This window comes from Oreochromis niloticus, linkage group LG22, assembly GCF_001858045.2.
Source record: "Oreochromis niloticus isolate F11D_XX linkage group LG22, O_niloticus_UMD_NMBU, whole genome shotgun sequence".
Lineage (NCBI taxonomy): Eukaryota > Metazoa > Chordata > Actinopteri > Cichliformes > Cichlidae > Oreochromis > Oreochromis niloticus.
The window spans coordinates 8,208,242-8,226,761 of NC_031985.2; the positions used below are offsets into that span (position 1 = coordinate 8,208,242).

The following is an 18,520-nucleotide window of genomic DNA, read 5'->3' on the forward strand; positions in this document are numbered from 1 at the left end:
TTCCCAAAGGAAAAAGTACTATAGCTTACTAGGGTATATTAGACTTAACAGTTACTATATACAGTAATGGACTTCTATACATTTTACATCAGATTAAAACTTTGGGTGTAAGATTCAGATAATTATTTATTAAAAGCTAGACATTTTAAATGAGAATAAGAAAGAAAAGTATGTCTTTGTGCCCCCTTTTCCCTGTTAATGCCCTATCGGCCCCCCTGCACTGTAAAATATAACTTGTTGTTTCAACTTAAAAATATGAGGTAAAGGGCTGCCTTAAAATTTTAAGTTAAGTCAAGAAATAGAGTTTGTTCTTATAACACAACCAATTGTTATCTTAATGAAAAATCACATGTTGTCTAAACTTTCATCTTAGTTTAGTTGACTGAGATTTATTAGTCAGTTCAACTCCTTTAATTGTCATCTTTACTTGGGAAAACCCTTTCAGCTAAATTAAAATAATCTATTGTTTAAACTCTTGTCCTAGTTCAGTTGACTTGGGTTTTTTAGTTAATTCAAATACTTTAGTAGTTCTTTTAACTTAGGAATCTATTTTAGCTTAACTAACATAATTTGTTAGCTAAGTTGATTTAAGTTTATTAATTAACTGAGCTCCTTAAGGTAGCTGAGTGAACTTGTAAATCAGTTTCATTTTAATTATCAGAGTTGATTGACTGGATGTAAAGAAAAATGTGTATTAAACATCTTAAGTTTTGTTTTGTTTTTTTTGGCTTTCTAACATCCATTTCAAAACTACCTGTTAGGTTTATCTTAGATCTCAGGTTTAAATATCTACATTCCTTTAAATTAATTTTCTGTTGTTTACAGAAAAAAAATAAAACCCCACAGATTCCATTAAAGTCTATCTGATCATTTCATACAGAAAGTTTGCTTTAAGAACATGACAAGACAATTACTCATGAGCACCCAACATTCACCATTTATTGTGCCATCTTAGTCATCTGAGAAACAGAAAAATCAGTGACGTAGCTCATCAGGCTCACAATCCATCAAAACTCAAAGGCTGCTCCCTGTGAAACAATAAATTTGAACTTGGTCTTGAGCCCAGTTTGGGTGAAGATGAAATTCTGACCAATACTCTAGGAGCAGTAGTGATTCTTGTGAAGTAACAACATAAAGTCTGCATTAATGTAATGTATCAACGGGACACTTGCTATTTTAGAAAAGTTATTCTTTACATTTACAAAATTTTTAAACTTCATTGTGCTCAGTCACACCTGTTAGCATAAAACTTGAAATATTAAAATAGTACAAAACCTTTGATAAGTGACAGTAAAGATCAGTTTATAACAAGTAAGACATCAAACTCTTGTATTTGTCTTCGTTTACAATTGCAACAAATTCCACAGAACCAATATCTCTGAAAATGAGTGCATGCTTCTGAAACATTTGATAATATGAATATTTCAGAAACATCAGTTTGAGTCTGCTCAATTGCAAAACAAAGGAAAAACTACTGACTTGCATGAGATAAGCATCTGCAAAGTCCAGCATTATATTGTTGTTCACATAAGTTTCTTAAACCATGAACAAATGAGTAATTGTCTAATCTGGAATGTAAAGTGTAGTCATTTAGTGACATACAAAAGTGAGAATGAGAACTTGCAAGAATAAAAAAACAAACAGTAAAATAAAAACTGTCCTTAACACTAAGGATCATACAATTACAGTTCTGCATGGCTTTCTGCAAGAGTCTGTTTCTTAGACCATGCACTAGTGAGATGCACTGCCTTCCACCAATGTTCATTAGGATGTTCTGAATGACTTCAAAGATGTCCTTAAGTTCCTTTGGATAGTCTATGTTGAAGGCAAAAAGAAGGCCCATCAGCATGGAAATGGCACTTGAGACATCCCTCAGATTAGACAGGATTACTGCCGCCTCAAGGACAACCAACACATCGATGATGTCTTCTTCTTTCACCATCGCAATGCCAACTTTCATCCTCTTAGAAAACGTGTCTTCAATACCTGTCGGCTATAAAAGGGTTCAAAGACAAAAAAAAAAAAAAAAATTACACAATTACAATTACACAATATCCCTTGTGCTTAACAATTCATGTCTTTCCAAAGAAGAGCCATACTGATGCTTTGGATGATGGTGATTGGCTTTGGGTAACACTTATTAGTTGTTAAAGTTTTTTCAGAATGAGATATGCACCCCCATGTTACAAATCCATTTCTTGCTTTAAACAAAGACCATGTTCATAAATAACTGAGCATGTCTTCAATTGCAGAATTCAAACAAAATTTTCAATTTAAATGGTAAATGGCCTGTATTTGTATAGCGCTTTACTAGTCCCCTAAGGACTCCAAAGCGCTTTACACATTCAGTCATTCACACACATGGGTGGATGACTGAATCGTGACTCAAGAGTTGACAGTTCGTCTTATAATTGGAAGGTTGCCGGTTCGAGCCCTGGCTCCGACAGTTTCAGTCGTTGTGTCCTTGGGCAAGACACTTCACCTGTTGCCTACTGGTGGTGGTCAGAGGGCCCGGTGGTGCCAGTGTCCGGCAGCCTCGCCTCTGTCAGTGCGCCCCAGGGTGGCTGTGGCTACAATGTAGCTTGCCATCACCAGTGTGTGAATTTAAATCTACTTATGCTAAATATTGGCTGTGCTCTAAACCAAATCTGGCTGAGAATACATGAAATGTGCAAACTGCAGCTACACTACAGGATCAGATTATGGCTCCATAGACAATGCTTCTTTAATCAGTTTATTGATTAAAGTTTATTTTTTCCCCCTATATTAACAGCATGAAAAAAGAGCATATAGACATGGCTGAACAGGTTGCATAATTGGCACTGAATATCAACATCCACCTTTACCCAGCTGCCCAATGACTCTCGGCCAGTAACCTTTAATTGCTTACCCAGTCTACACAGTCTCTTTTCCAGGGTCCAGGACATTTCACCAAAGTATTGCCCCCCACAGCTGTAGCAGCCACTGCAGCCCCTTAAATATCCTAATATCTCTGCCATTACAATATACAATGTGAGAAATCAAACGTAAAGCTAAAGTGAACAGTACAGCAGCGAAATGTCAAAGACCCTGGTGAAGACATGAATAAACACAAGACACTAATAATATCAATGCTAGCTTGCCAGTTAGTTTCTCTGAAACCCAGACCAAATCCAGTGTCAAAGATCTTGTAATAATACATTTGGTGAGGAAAAAGTACACATGTACTTTTTAATTTAAAATCCACTGTGGTGCTGTCATTATTAAATTTACTAAAAGAAACAATGCTAACCTTCACAGTCTTGAAAGTGTGTGAGGGATCTTCCTTTAGAAAATGAGGTCCTCTGTCCTCTTCCTTTGTGTAGGGCTCTGGTCAAAGAAGTCAAAAAGAAAACAAAAACACTTTTTAAACAGTGTTTATGAAGCATGTAGACAGCTCCAAATTCACAGCTTTTTGATGCATAATTCCATCAATATATGATTATCATTGGAGATTTTGAATCAGGCTTATCAGGACATTCAAGTAGAATATGATATCCAACCTACCACCAATATACATAGATTCTGTAAAAGTTACCACACTAAATGTCCAGTTGTGAAATATGATGACAGACTTTACTTATCAGCTTTCTTTCAATGAGTTCATCAGTTGAACTGGATAACCTAAAACTTAAACAAAGGATTAGATTTCGCAGTTGAACACTTACATCATCTCCGAAGCATCTTATGAGCCTAGTTAGCCTTTCTATGCCGCTCTTGATTTTGTACAGCTCCACGAACCTCTCCATAATGGTCAAGCACAGCAAAAAGGAACCCTTTCAGGTCAACAGATGTAAGACGGGCAAATTCTGCTTCAACCTGAGCAATAGAAGAAGAGGGGTGGAGAGTACAGGCAGAATTAAAAAAAGATTCTTTGAGACCCAAATTTAAGCAAACAGTCATCTGAGGCCCATTAGAGAAAACACAAACACACAAAAGCAAACAAACAAAAAGATGCACTTTACCTGCCGTTCAGCAAACAAGGAAGTTCAGAGAACAATAAGCTCTGTCTTGAAATCTTTTAAAGTAGAATGATTGTGAAAATGACTTATGTGATGTAAAACTTTAGTAAACGTGCAATTAAAAGAACACTGAGTAAAAGGACAAGTAACAATTTCCTTATTCCTCAGATGTTTACCTTGATGAGCAATACTGTTTTAGTCCAACTGCCTCATTAAAGTTACACAACAGGCTTTTTACATTAAAGCCAGCAAGTCCATTACATACTCCCTTTTTAGATCTGAAATACTGTGCAGATTCTGTGTATATGTAGTGGACAGCAATTTACCCCAAAGAGCGCAAAGTTTGCAAGTCCACCTCATTTAAATGACAAAGTCAGATGTGATCATCTAGACCTGTGAAAATAAATTAATGACAAACTTGCAGTTATGGATGTTATTACAACCACAAGAACCTAAACAGTCTGCTCCATTGCTTTTGTTAATGAATCATTTGTTGGTAACAGGTCTGAATATTTAGTTTATGCCACCTGCATGTGATCATCAATAGTGCCATATTACTTCTTAAGAAGTACCCTGACACTACAATCTTTATATCATTTGTTCTACAGAGCTATTAAATTACAATATAATCTGAGCTGTTTCCAGTATGACAAAATGCACAAATTGTAACTTACCATTTGACTCCACTGACAAAAATAAATCCCCAGCATCAAGTTTGGCTTCACAGACCTAAAATAAGTAAAATAAAAATATATGTTATAATTATATTGTTTTCGCCATTTATTCATGTTTGCTAATTTTCTGACATATAAACAATGTTAGTTTTGTTACAATACAGAGAATGCAGTTTAATTAAAAGGTAAATTATGCAAAAAAAAACAAACTTCTGCAGTATACCATGCCAAAAATCAGTGTCTCTGATGCCAATTATTTTATCACTACAGCTCTTTTAGTATGGAAACTCACACAATCTAGTCATACTGATCACAAGAGTTCAAAAATAAGTCAAAATAGTGAGCTGTTGTTAAGCATAAAGCATTTCAGGGTAACAAATAACTGCACAATATAATTAAAGCAAAAAATAAGCACACTGGAGGACTATCTGATAAAAACTAATATAATGCTGGTTTGTAGACCATATTTTGTCTCAGTCCTCAGTGCACTCTTGCAGCTTAGCATGCAGCAGTTAATAACAACTTAAGTGATTACATAGGGATAAACAGATGACAACAAGCATCGGAGTCCTGCTAAAAAGTTCTTTTTGAACCCAGCCAGTTATTGGAAATATTGCCAAAATGAACTTCCACCAAAATACAACAGCCTGTGAACTTGAAAGAAATTTACAAGTACAGAGACAATATGAAATAAGCTTTATTAATTAGCTGAGTTAGCTTGCTAATATCGCAACAGGGTGAGTGCACAACCTTAAAGCTAGCGGCACAATACTTGTGATTTGCTCAGCGCCACATTAAACCCATAAAAAAGGCCATGTGTCAGTTTATTAGGTCAAGTTTGGTCATGACACACAAGCTGGACCTTGTCGGCTAAAGTTACATTAGCTAAAGCAAACATTTCGGTAAAAGAGAAAAACACACATCATGCCATAAATTCAAAACATGTTCCAACTTTTGTAGCTCTCTTTCCTTATAGTTATAACCAATGTTACTCACCTTGAAAGCATATTCCAAAGAAGACGATTAGAAAACGTCCAAGTAAAGTGAGCATGTCGTTAACCGCCAATTCCCCATGATGCAACTCGGTAGCAGTCACGTGAGGCAGTTTTGAATCCTGCTGTGCTCAACTTACCCGCATTGTCAAGTTCACATAAATTTCTGATTTAGCTGGACATGAGTTTTCAAGTTAGCTTTTTTTGGTGTAATTGGGACGTTTTTAACTTGTAATTCTATGTTATAACAACAACTTCAGTCATCTATCGTCAAACTGATATAGAATAATATGTTGAAATAACAAACAGCTAGAATTACATTTTACAGTGTGGCTACACTTTGCTAGATCCGCCCCTGCACAGTTACCAGCCGTCAGCAACGTAGAAAAGGATCCTGGTGTAGAAAGTAATATTAAATAAATTCTAACAACAGCTTATCAAGCTTAAAGGTGCTGCTGTTGTTCCGCCGCTGGTTTCCTCTTTCTGGTGCAAAGTGGGCCAAAAACAAAGAAGAGAGACGGACTTGCGACAGAAAAGCCGATCAGCTGATCGTTAAGCAGTTTCACGATTGAAGTAGGAGCAGGAAGGTGAGGGAGAGAGAGAGGCAGTCGCTCCATATATCGGTTGTTAAGCTTAACATGGGAACGCTTTACAAACATTCAGAGATGAACTTACACACTTGCTTTACTTCTCTCTGGGATAACTTCCTCGGAGATGAAATGCTGGTTTGGTAGCGAGGCTACAAATACACACAGCCGCTCTATCACCTGATGCACACTGCTCCGACGTGCTACGGTTATGAGCCGAGTTACGCCGTGTCGCAAGTTTTGTGAGGTGGGTTTTTTTTATATTTAATGGATCGGATTATATTTTTAATTTCTCACCGATATCCGATCCAGTAATTTACGTCAGTATCGGACCGATACCGATACTTAATATCGGATCGGTCCATCTCTAATACAGATCACACCTTTATAATTTAAATAGCAAAATTTATTTAACCATCAGACATGTCAGTGTCATGGTAAGCTGTGTGGCAGGCTAGGGTAGGACCCAAACGCAGCACTCGGAGACAGAAAGCTTAACTAATGGCAGCAGCGTTATTGCTGGAAAATAAAAACTAAAACTAAGTAAATGACTGATGATAGAAACAAACAAAAGATGAACGAGAACTAAGAATCTTGCACTTGACATTACATGATGTAGCTTGAGAACATGAAGCTTACCAGGAACGCACAGCAAAACTGGAGAACATAACAACAAACAGAGGATGGGGATCAGATGGGAACACAACTGGGACAAATCTGACATAACGAGACAAAGGGGAAGCAAAAGCACACTGGACAAGGACTATCAAAATGAAACAAGAAGCATGACAAATAGGTAGACGCAGACAACACACGCGTGTTTAAAACTGTGACTGGGGGAATGAAACAGAGACAAGACTCACAACAAACAAGAAAACACTGGACAGTGAAGTAGAAGATAATCACCAAGAGCAAGAAAGTAACATAAGCACAAAAACCGTACCTGATACAAAACCAAGAAATATACCCATACTCAAAAACACACAAACCCTGGTCACCAGACCCAGGACTGTGACAGTCACTGCCTCAGCTTCCACCTGTGGTCTACTGCAGGATATTTACTCATCACTCCTGAATTTTTAAAGGTAACATTTAAGGAGAATGATGAACTCAGACCATACATGCCAAAATATCCAAAAATTAAATTCTGTGTTTTTAATGAGCTTTTAAACACAACTATGTATTATGTGAGAGAGAAAAACTTCACACCTGAAATTACACATTTATGACAGAATTTACTATTTTATACTGTATACCAGGCATCATGCATGCTGTCATTGTGATCCAGTATATGATGTCTTTCCTGTGGTGCACAGGAAGTGGTTCTTCTAATGGTTTGGTTGAAATAACTCAATAAATACACAATGGAGTAGAAGCCACAAGACAAGAGAAGTACATGTTCCTACCAAAGGATCTGCTCTCACTTTTAAGTAAAGAACTCACATCTCAGAAACTTTCCAATACTTAATAATGTATAAACATCACTATCAGAATCAGGCCTCTGCTAGTGAAGGCATTTAATGGATTTAAATTGTGAAAACATGTTTTCTCCATTTTGAAAATTGATTGAGTCGTCAAAATCGCCGTCTGTTCGTTTTATCTGCTGTGGACCTCAAGGCTCAGCGTTCTCCCATCAGGATATATTTGTAGCTACAACACAATGTTCAAAAGCTTTTGTCCCTCATCCTATTGCTGTGATCTGCGTCTCAGGGTTTGTGGACAAAAGGTGTCAAACGGAGCAGTGGACTTGGCCTGCCACGTCCTCCCGAGGCTGCTCCTAATCCTATTAATGTGGGCCAAGGAGGAGTATGGATCCCGCACTCCCTTCATCCCGGCAACTATTAAAGTCTAAAGGGGCCCTATGTGTTTATTCTATGTATTTGTGTGTCTGTGTGTGTGTTCTTGTGTGTGTAATTGCATTGTAAGCGTCTTCTTATCCACGTTGTCATAATGTGTTATCCACTGATGCGGCTCGAGGTTGGTCGTCGATTTCGTTCGCTACGGGGCAGATGGACATTTCAATCTCTCGCTCTATGCTGCTGCCATAGTTGAAAGCTTATGAAAGTCCAGTTCATGTAGTCCAATCTGACCTCACGTAGGCCCATCTATTTAAAACACTTCACTAAGACCTATAAAAATTACAGATACATCCTGAAAATATCCGTGTTTCATGAATTTACAAAACGAATGTATCAAACTGGGAATTCTAAAGAAAAAAAGAAGGAGAAATTCCAACTTAGACCTCAGGTTTTCTACAGTCTGCTTCAATAATTTCGAGCTAAGAGTGGCACACACACCTTCACATGACATGTAGAATATGTGTAATCTAAACAAAAACAGTTTTTACATCTTCATGTGGAGCAATAAAGATACTGCTCCTGTGTTAATCATGTTAGCGTCACAAACGCCAGGAATAACAGTGCATTTTATTGAAAACTTGGAGTTTTTAATGACTTGTGTGACCCATCCAGTGAACCAGACTGGAGCCTTTGGTGGACCAGTTCTGACCTGTAGACTGTATGTTCACATCATTCAGTCTGGCAGGTACGTGAGTGGGTATATTTTGCAAGAACAACTGATTAGTTAGCTGTACAATGTTTTACTTGTAGAAGTTAAACAATAAACGAGTACATAAAAGTAACATAAGATCACAGACAGCTCACACTGGGTTGAAGGCCAGGAGAGCAACAGTGTGTTTTTAAAAGAGCCACAACTACAAAAGCATCTCAACTCATGCAAACTTTTTCCTTCGTGTCTGTACTGAAACTAGTCTAATGCATTTTTGTCCCTGGTTATGAACATGATCCAGTTTTAATAACAGTATTAGTGTATCCGTCGTGGTGTAGCTCTCATTTTATCATTACCAGCTTTATTATCAGACACCTTTTGTTGTCATAGCCTACAGTCTCACTTTTAAAAGATAAATAGTAATAAAAACTATGGTAAAGGCCTCAGTCTCACATAGGTGTTTTTAGGTGTTACTTAAAATGTGTTAACTGTGACTTTAATCTATGAAATCAAACATTTGATATTTTTCACATTCCAAACTTTCATTTTAAAATCTTTTTCATGGGAACGTGGAGAAAAAAAGTAGTTTAAGGCATTTTTACACATGAACTTCAGACATCATCGGGTCAAAGTATTGTCCTTTCTCTCACGCAGGCAGTAGGAGAGACAGCACTTCAGCTGATAAGTTTTCTGACTGCATTTTGTGAAGGTGAGGGAGCTGCTGGGACAAAGTGAGCTGTGTGAGCTGCCAAGTTAGAAACAACTTCATGTCCTTTATACTGAGTCGGATATTTGGTTACCTGCCTGTTACAGAAAGAAAAACGTGGGGTGAAGTTAAAGGTGAATTGTGTGCAGTGTCTATGAACAAGTGAAGGTCAAATTATCTTCAGCGCTTCCATTTTTCATTTTAAATTTTGAGTTTTCCCCCAACATAAGCTCATGTTTGAACATTACCAAAAGAAATAAAAAAAACTTTTGACTGAGCAGATTTTATTAGAAACACATGACATTTACCAACAAACCAAATACTCTGGTCTCAGGCTGTGCTTTTCATGTATGCTTTCCTTCAGTATTATTCACTCACACACATATTTACTTTCTCACAGTTGATGCCAGTAAAATGAGGCTCCAACTGTGCAAACAGTCTTTAACAGATAGCCCTTCACTGCAAAGAAGCCTCCTCATTTGATTTTGATAAGCTTTAATCCATTTTTTAAACTTTTAAAAGTGCTGCTGGTCGCACGCTGCAGTACATGGGCAGCAATTTGTGCATGAAAGAATAGTTCTCGGTAATGATATGAGATGGGAAAAACATGTAGAAAATGGTTTTCCCATGCTGAGCGAAAGTTTGATTCATTACCTCCCTTCAGTTTGTCTCATTGTCTGCAAGCAGTTTTGAGGCCTAAAACGAAAGCAATGAAATGTTGTCCAAACGGCCTTTTGTCTTTTTTGAGGTATCACTTATCCGGGTAAAGTGCAGACTGTGGCCACACAGACAGACACGCACTCACATGCAGCCGGCCACATCCTCTCAATAGTCGCATTTGCGTGTACATTGACCAGAGTCAATTGCCTGTCAAATGCAATGTGCGATTAGACACCAGTAAGGCCAAATGCAGCGCTGCCTCCCAGAGCCTGGACGCTGTGGGAGCCCTGCTCTGTGAACCCCACGGCCCCTCTCACTCCCTTCATCCTCAGAGACCCCCCACCCCCACCCTCCGCCTCCCCTTTTTCATCTCACCACCCCAGTTCAATGTTAATGTCCACTGGTGTCCACTCTTCGGACGTCTCCTTCTAGAGTGAAAAAAAATGAGAGAAGAAAGGATGAAAAAGAAAACGAAAATCAAACCTTCGCTCCTTCTTTTCTCACCCTGGCCTCCTCTTGTGTGCTGTCCAGCTGGCTGTGACCCTTGACCCCCTGACCCTTACTCCTGACCCCTGGACTCGTTCCCACGCCACGCCTTTTTGTGTCCACCTCGCCATGGCAACACCTTGGTCACCACTGCTGCCACGGTAACAGATGGACAGGGGCCTGGAAATAACTTCATTCAGCCCCGCCCGGAGGGGTGAGTACCATGGACAATCTGCCCGCTCCCCCTTCCTCCCCTCCCTCCCGTGTCTCAAACACATACACATCCTCGGACACACTCACTCACTCACACACACACACACACACACACACACACACACACACACACACACACAGCGTGCCCCAACCCAACTCTGCCACCCTCTGTGCCACATTCTAACACCCCAATCCCTTTGGATCTATTCCCTCAGCAGGGGCCTCTGGGTATCAGGGCCTGATAGAGTCATTAACACAGAGATCCCAGATTCACCCTGGCATGCACACAGGACATACATGAGAATAAGAATAAGTCTCCGCTGTTGGCACAGAAAAGCGTGTAAAAAGACATCCTAAAGTCACCCACATATCCGATTTTACACCGGCGGTATTTATGGTTTTGGGGCGTAGGAGCGCAAACTTTTTTGCCGTGCTGTAATTATCTCTGCTTCTTTTATTAGCCCCATTGTTTTCTCACATCCTTCGATGAGAAAAGGGGCTCGGGGAGAGTTGTAAAGACACAGAGCTGAGCAGCGGGGGATCTGTTTGCCAACCCAGAGACAAGCGACAAACTGAAAAGAATCGCTGAGGAGCTCAATAAGGTGCACCGGGAAAATGAACTGCAACAGTTTCTGTGCTAATCAGTAACTAACCTCTAAACAAGGTTGCATGTGTTTTGTCTTCTTTTATTTTGGGGAGGAACATCTCTTGGAGAGAGACACTGAATAGATGTAAGAGGAACAGTGTAATTACTCGTGCTGAATGGGGCCTGCACTGTGCTGCAGAACAGAGAGTTTATGCTGCTGAAACACACTCTTTGTAAAGAGAGCTCTGATCCCCGCGGCGAGCAAAGACACAAATAAACAAACAAAACGGAGACTACTGACACCGAGGTCTCCAATCTCATGGTTATCAAAATGGTATTCATCTGTGGCAATGGTGGTTGTGCAAAAAAAAAAAAAAAAAATTTAAGTGAGGTCAAACTTTAATTTCCCTTTAAAAAAAAAGAGCATTATATCATGTTAGGTTCATTTTTAATGTTTTTTGGGGGCAATTTAGCTTCAAACTTTTCAAATGAGTGTAGATTTTTTTGTTTTTGGTTAGACAAACCAGGCTAAGTGGAGAGCAGGTGAGGGGGGGGCATCACGGGCAACCAGCAAAACACTGACCATTGAGGCAAAATCACACAAGCGAAGCCACTTATTCAATTTTTGGGATTTCGTATCCCCCTTACATCCCTGCATAGATCTGCATCCCACTATCCCTCTACTCTCACACCCCCAACTCTCCCTCCCCTCCTGTGTCCAGCACCCCCTCATTCTACCCAGTCCCCCCAGACCCTTCATTTCTCTCCCCTCCCCTCTGCCTCTCACCCATTTCATTGTACCAAAGGAGATTTTCTCCATTGAGGCCCAGTCTCTTAGGTAACCCCAGCGCTGCATGAAATGAGGAGAGGGAGAGAGCGAGAGACAGAGAATGAGAGAAACAGAAAGAGAGAGAGAGGGCGGGGAAATTGAGAAAGACAGGGGCGAAGGAAATGTAAAGGCGGAGGGAGGGCCGGACAGAAAGGGTTGAAGAAGGAGAGGAAGAAGGACGCCGGATCAGAGGAGGCAGAGGCAGAGAGAGTGAAAGATGGAGAAGTGGGACAAGTGCGGTCAGACGTCGACAGCGATGCCGCTGAAATTCGGCCCAGAGCCGAGGGAGGAAGACTGACTGGCGGAGATGTCCATCGCACATGTAAGGATGAACGCTCTGTGGCTGTGAGGGACTTCATCATATGCTTTTTGCTGTAATTGCTGGTCCAGATTTTAGGCCCCGAAGGGTTCAAACACTGGGTGCTACTGCACTGTTGTCTTCTTGATTTTGTGAGCATTTTGTTGTTGGGTTTTTGTATTTTTCCTTCTTTGTTTATTTGGATTTTTTGCTGTTTTGTTCTCTTTTTTTCTTCCAGCAGATTTAAACTGTTTTAAATTTACACCTGTAAGTAGCCTGTGTGCTAGCAGGAGCTGAAGAGGAAAGTTTGGGCCTTCAGGCCTGTTTTAATACCAGCACTTCATGGAGATTTGAAGCACAGTATTTTATTTAAAAGTGTAGAAGAAATATTTTAAATGCAGGTATTAGTCAAGGACGATAAACTTTATTTCAAAGTCAGTTTCACAGGAAAAAGTTTGAACCATTCGGTCTGATGTTAATTCATGACAGAAATCATTTACTTTACGAAGAAGACCAACATCAAATGTTTTTATGTTTAAAATCACAATATAACACTCTCTTCCTCTTTATTTCAGCAGTTTAAACCACATTTAACACCTTTTTTTCACTTTTTTGTAATTTTACTACATTTGTTGGATTTTCTGGTTTTGTGGTTTAACCACAAACTTTATCCTGAACAGAGACTTCAACTGTAAGGAGAGGACTTTCTGAAGCGCTGCCATCCTTTGTGGCCATGCTACTCTGCACCTCAATGGTGGGCACACTGCACATGGGGTTCCCATGAATAGACCAGGCCTCACCAAAGACCACATCATTTGGATAAAGACGGGGTCCCACAGAAAGAGAAAACGCCTCACGGAGCGAATCAGATAAAGAGAAAATGTTGCGTACGGCAAATCAGATTAGAGCAGGTCAGAGCTTTACTTTTTTCGTTTTCAGGCCCTCCCACGTCCACCCGCCTGCATCGAACTCTGTGAAATTTACTACTGCTTCTGCTCATGTGTCTGATAATAATGTGCTCCACTGCTGTGCTGAGTTATCATCTCAGGCTTTTGTCTTCTTTGATCCGTGTGACCGTTGGGGGACTCACTTCTTCTTTTGTACAAGGTCACATCGCTGGCTCGCTTTGGACGGGCCTGCCCCCGGGTGGTGACCCCTTCGTTCATCATGGTGTCACCGGCACAGAGGACAAGCATGAGTTAAAGCTTTCTGTTTCTTTTCTCTTCTTTTTTTTCCCCTTCACCTTCCCGCTCATTCCCCTGTGATGGGCTCACAATCCTTTTAGTTTTTTTGTTCATCCTCCATTATGAAAGTAAACCTCAACAAGTGGAGAAGAGATTTTTTGGGTGGACCAACACCAATCAGTCTCTGGCCTTGGTGGACTGAAGCCTACTTTAAGTAGGGCATGCACCCGAGTGTCCAAGTATAAACACTTACCAATGACCAAGAAAGGATGGAGGTCCGGAGCTGATTGTCCAAACGCAATTCTTGCATGTGCTTTTGTGAAACCAGGAGTTGTGGATGGACATCACGCCCCTGACCTCTGAAAATCAGCGAGGGAGAGACCACCTTTGATGGGCTCAAACGCGACGGCTTTGTGGGTGGACGAGTGAAAGACACTGAAAGACAAACAGAGAAAGGAGCAGAGTGTGTGTTTATGTAAATGTAAAGCCCGTAAGAACCTCTCTTGACATTTTTTGGACGTCAGCTTAACTTTTTTCCCCCCACAGGAGCATTATTTAGAAAACTGCTCAAAGGTTTCACTTGTGACAAATGACAAGCTCTTAAATTGTAGATATTTCAGTCAATCTAGGTGTGCAGTGAAGAGAAGCTGGTGAATAATTAATATCATCACTGATCTGAAAAGCACTGGCACCAAACAGAGACAGCAGGTGGAAAGCAGCCAAAGGAATAGTAAAGAAAAAGAACTTCATCTTGAATTAATCTGGCCATTTACAAAAAGCAAATAATGTGCAAAATTGTTAAATGATGCAAACTTTCTCAGAGATGTGATTAAATCAGTGCCAGTTGACTGCCAGTGACATTTGGTTTCACTAATATGTACTTTTTTCTCTGCACAGGTGCAAAGTCTAAATGCTTGAAGATGCCTGGCAGTGCAGATCAGGAGGGTCCCATTTTGGAAAGGAGGTAAGAGTCTGTCTGTGGAGCAGAAAAGACTGAATAGCTCTCACCGCGTTAAGTACAGTTGAATGTGTCCGGTTCGCACTTCAGCACCAGAGTCTAGAGAGGGTCCTGCTAAATTTGCACTGGAAGGGGTGAGAGTGACAGATAAGTAGAATGAATGAGGGGAGGGAGTTTGTGTGTGTTACTCTGTGTGCGCATATATATGTGTGTGTGTGTGTGTGTGTGTGTGTGTAGTCTCCTCCTCTGTGTTTGCCCCTGTGAGTTTGCTTCTGTGTGTTTTCCTGTGTTTAACAAAGTTCGAGGGGCCAGGCTTGGAGAAAGAAGAGGGAAAATGAGTGAAAGTAAAGGATTTGAATGAGGTGGAGGGAGAGAGGGAGCGAGCTGGGGAGTGGGATGAAAAAAAAAGGCAGGGATCTGACGGAGAGAGGGAGGGAGAGAAGGACAAGAGGACAGTTTTTGGAGGGAAAAGAAGAGCAGGCACCTTGAAATTTCTGTGGCGAGTTTGCTCGCTGCTTCACAGCACGAGTGGCGTAAATTGGTGAGATTTATAGATTGAAGCTGCAGGAAGCGACAACTCGGTCTGGGAAATATGTATGGAGAAAGAGAAAGAGAGAGGGAGAGGCTGAGCGGGAGAGAGAGAGGGCGGGAGGGAGATCAAGAGCGAGGCTGCATTAATATGCTAATGGCCTGAGTGAATGCACAACAGGCCCACTGACCAGGCTAATCACTGGTGGACACACACTGAGGCTAATCCCTCATGCAGCACTTACACACATGTGGTCACACGCATGCACTTGCTCATGCAGATGTACTGTACAGTGCAGGTTAAAATACTGGGACACTTTGTTTGCAGTGATTTGTCTTTGTGTTGTAGCACAGGTTTGAAAGACTGAGCGGGAGGTCAAAGTTCAGGCTTTTATGTTTAATTTCAGGATCTTTTCTACCAGATTGCATGCTGACTGGCAAAACAAGAGAGTCTGACTGCATTTAAACTGGACATGGATTTGTTTTGTTGCAGACTGAATGCACAGTCCAATCACAAAAACCGATGAATGTGAAGAGGACTGTGGGATGTAGAAGAAGCAACTGAGTGCAGATGTTTTCCAGCTGGTGCTGTAAGTAGATTGATGTGATTTCATTTCATACTATCAGTATTAAATTTCAGATTACAGAGATAAACTCATCACATAATGTGATGTTATGTTATGTTAGCAGTGACAAAAAAGGAAATCTCCTGAACCACTGAAATGCAGCTGTTGCTCTTATGTGTCTCCTCTGTGTTTTATCTTTGATATCATTGCCATGTGTGTAATTGTATTAAGAGTACAAGTAATAAAACTACAATTTAAAAATTTGTCTTTGTGTTTCGATGTGTTTCTTCTTCTGGAGTTATGTGGTAAACTCTTGAGTTAAGTCTACAGGTTATTGTATCAAGTAATGAAGTTATTTTTCCTGTTAAAAACTGACAAATATATTACAATTTATTTTAACACATAAGTAAGGATAACAGGTTTTGTTGGTTGTTGATTTTGTCTCATTATTTAAATCACTAAAATTATTTATAATGTTTATTAAGTTAATTTAACTTACAGACAGTAGAAAGGTTCCACAACATTTATGAGATAATGGGGCAAAACACGTTATTCTCTTAAAGGTATTCAACTGGAAAACAGTAGCTGTCAGTGTTGCAGTAAAATGTGGAGCGTAGTTATCACAGCATGCTTTTTGTTATCATGTCATACCATTTTAGGCCCCTTGAGGGTGACAAAGCACCAACAAACTTAAAGAATTCAGGCACAGATGGAAGGAAGAACCTGCTAAATCGTGAATCATGGGTTTTCCATTAGTTGTTTTTGAAACACAGTTTGGGAACACAGGAACAGGCTTTTGTATAACACTGCTCTTATTTTCATATAAAAGAAACACGAGATATAAAGTGAAATTCAGCGAGATTAAAATGTAGTTTACACTTAACAGCAGCATTTCTTTCTGAAAATGTAAGTTTACAGATGGTGAAATTAGAGGAATTACGTCTTTTTTTTTCAAATACATATCAAACAATTAAAACTGAATAAAATACAGGAGCAAAAAAAGATGTCTTCGCCTGTATCTGGGAGTAAATATTACTAATATAAGATATTATTGATACTCCTGCCATGATCAGTTCTTCTCTATCAGTTCTTTGACTAATTGCTAATCGCCTGTGCAGCGTACAAACAAGGTTTGCAGATGTGAAAGAAGTTCCACTGCTGTGGGTTCGATCTCACTGCTTTCTGATCTCTGCACTAATGAAAAGGGAAATTATAAAACTGGAGGCAAAACATTCTGATGGATCACACAGTTTAAGCCAGTTTAAACAGGGACTGATTCTCAGTAAATTTTCATATAAATGTACAATCCCCACTGACATCAGGTTAAACTGCTCATGTGAAGGGTGAATTAGGAGTGTGTACTTTATATCCCTTCATGCTAAACGGACTTTATCAAATTTGCTGATAACTTTTATAATCCTCATTAGTCATGTATTAAATACTATTCCAGTTCGATACCTGTTCTCACCCATTGCAAATCATTACATTCTGATTTTATTTACAATGTACATAATGTTCCAACTTTTTTGCACTAGGGTTTGTAAATTTGTAACATCCACACACATTCTGGCTCTAATATTTCAAAATGTAATGGATTATTTCATATATTTTATGTCAAAATGTAAGCGATATCAAAACTGCAGTTCATAAATGGTATAAATAATTAATCTATTTAAAATGCACAGGCTGGCAGACCACATGAAAGCAAGAAAGGCATGACAGGGAACATTTTTCATTCATTCTAAACTAATAAATCTGAACTCAGCCAGTTCAGCCAGTGAGTAATGTCGATACTTCTCAGACACAAAACCTAAAAACTAAGTAAAGCTAACTAAACTAAGCTGTTACCTTTATAAACATTCCCGAAAGACTAATGTATGACAGATATATAAGCAATAATTTTGGCAAAAGCAACAAAAACTGTGACAGTTGTGAGTGCCAGCATCCCCTCACTGATGGATTTCTTCCATCAAGAGGAAATCTTGCATTTAACTAGTGTTAATGTATGAATAGAGGCATGTACACTTGAGTCACCTTAGCACTGTGAAATCATTACAAATTATTTGACGTCTCCTCAAATCTCACTGCTGTTTCTTTTATGTTTATATAAATTGACTGTAGATGCTTCATCAAGTTTTAAATTATTTCCCTTTTACATAAAGCAACAGACTTTTCCAAAATCACATTTTAAAAGGAAAATGGGGAAAAAAAATCATTAACAACGGAAAAAAATCTGCTTGAACATTTTATAGGTGTTGCCAATGCAGCTGTTGAGAATATAAACTATTAATAACTTTAACAGCTGATATATTTACAAAGAATAAAAGGTATATTTGAGGTAAACACAGCTGAATTTGCATTGTATTAGGACATACATAGCTTTTTTTGATATTACTACAAAGAAAAATTAGATTTTTACCTTTGCAGGTGCAAAGCAACCATTAACACGCTTCTTCAAACATCAGTCTCTTCTGTAGGCCCTGCATATCTGCACCTCCTGCAATAACAAAAGAACATTTTTGATTAATTAGGTAGTCATGTGTTTTGAATACTGAATCTGAAAAGACCACAAAGGCTATAAAGGATTATTATGATTAGCATTGATTTTTCAGTGTCCGCCAGTAACCTTTTCATCCATGCAGCTGACATACTGAGCTGAACTAGTCTTGACCTCTTGACCCTCTCGCTGGATGTGTCTCCCTCACTCAGTGACATGTGGGGCACAACACCACCGCACAGTCCACGTCCTGCTTTAAGAAGCAAGG

General features: G+C 39.5%; 2 long non-coding RNA genes across 3 annotated transcripts; one reads left to right on the forward strand and one right to left on the reverse strand.

The window, feature by feature from the left end:
* Positions 1-9,437: 9,437 nt before the first annotated feature.
* Positions 9,438-18,519, reverse strand: LOC106096917 (uncharacterized). Of its 2 annotated transcripts, XR_003215998.1 has the most exons (4): positions 18,382-18,519; positions 18,175-18,252; positions 13,957-14,138; positions 9,438-9,545 (listed from the first exon to the last, which is right to left on the reverse strand). It is a non-coding gene; the product is annotated as an uncharacterized LOC106096917 (long non-coding RNA). The 2 variants fall into 2 exon arrangements; XR_001223255.3 differs by lacking the exon at positions 9,438-9,545 and having other exon boundaries at positions 12,895-14,138.
* On the forward strand, positions 12,309-16,001 carry LOC112843561 (uncharacterized). The gene is made up of 3 exons (XR_003215995.1): positions 12,309-12,543; positions 14,601-14,667; positions 15,683-16,001. It is a non-coding gene; the product is annotated as an uncharacterized LOC112843561 (long non-coding RNA).
* Position 18,520: the final 1 nt, after the last annotated feature.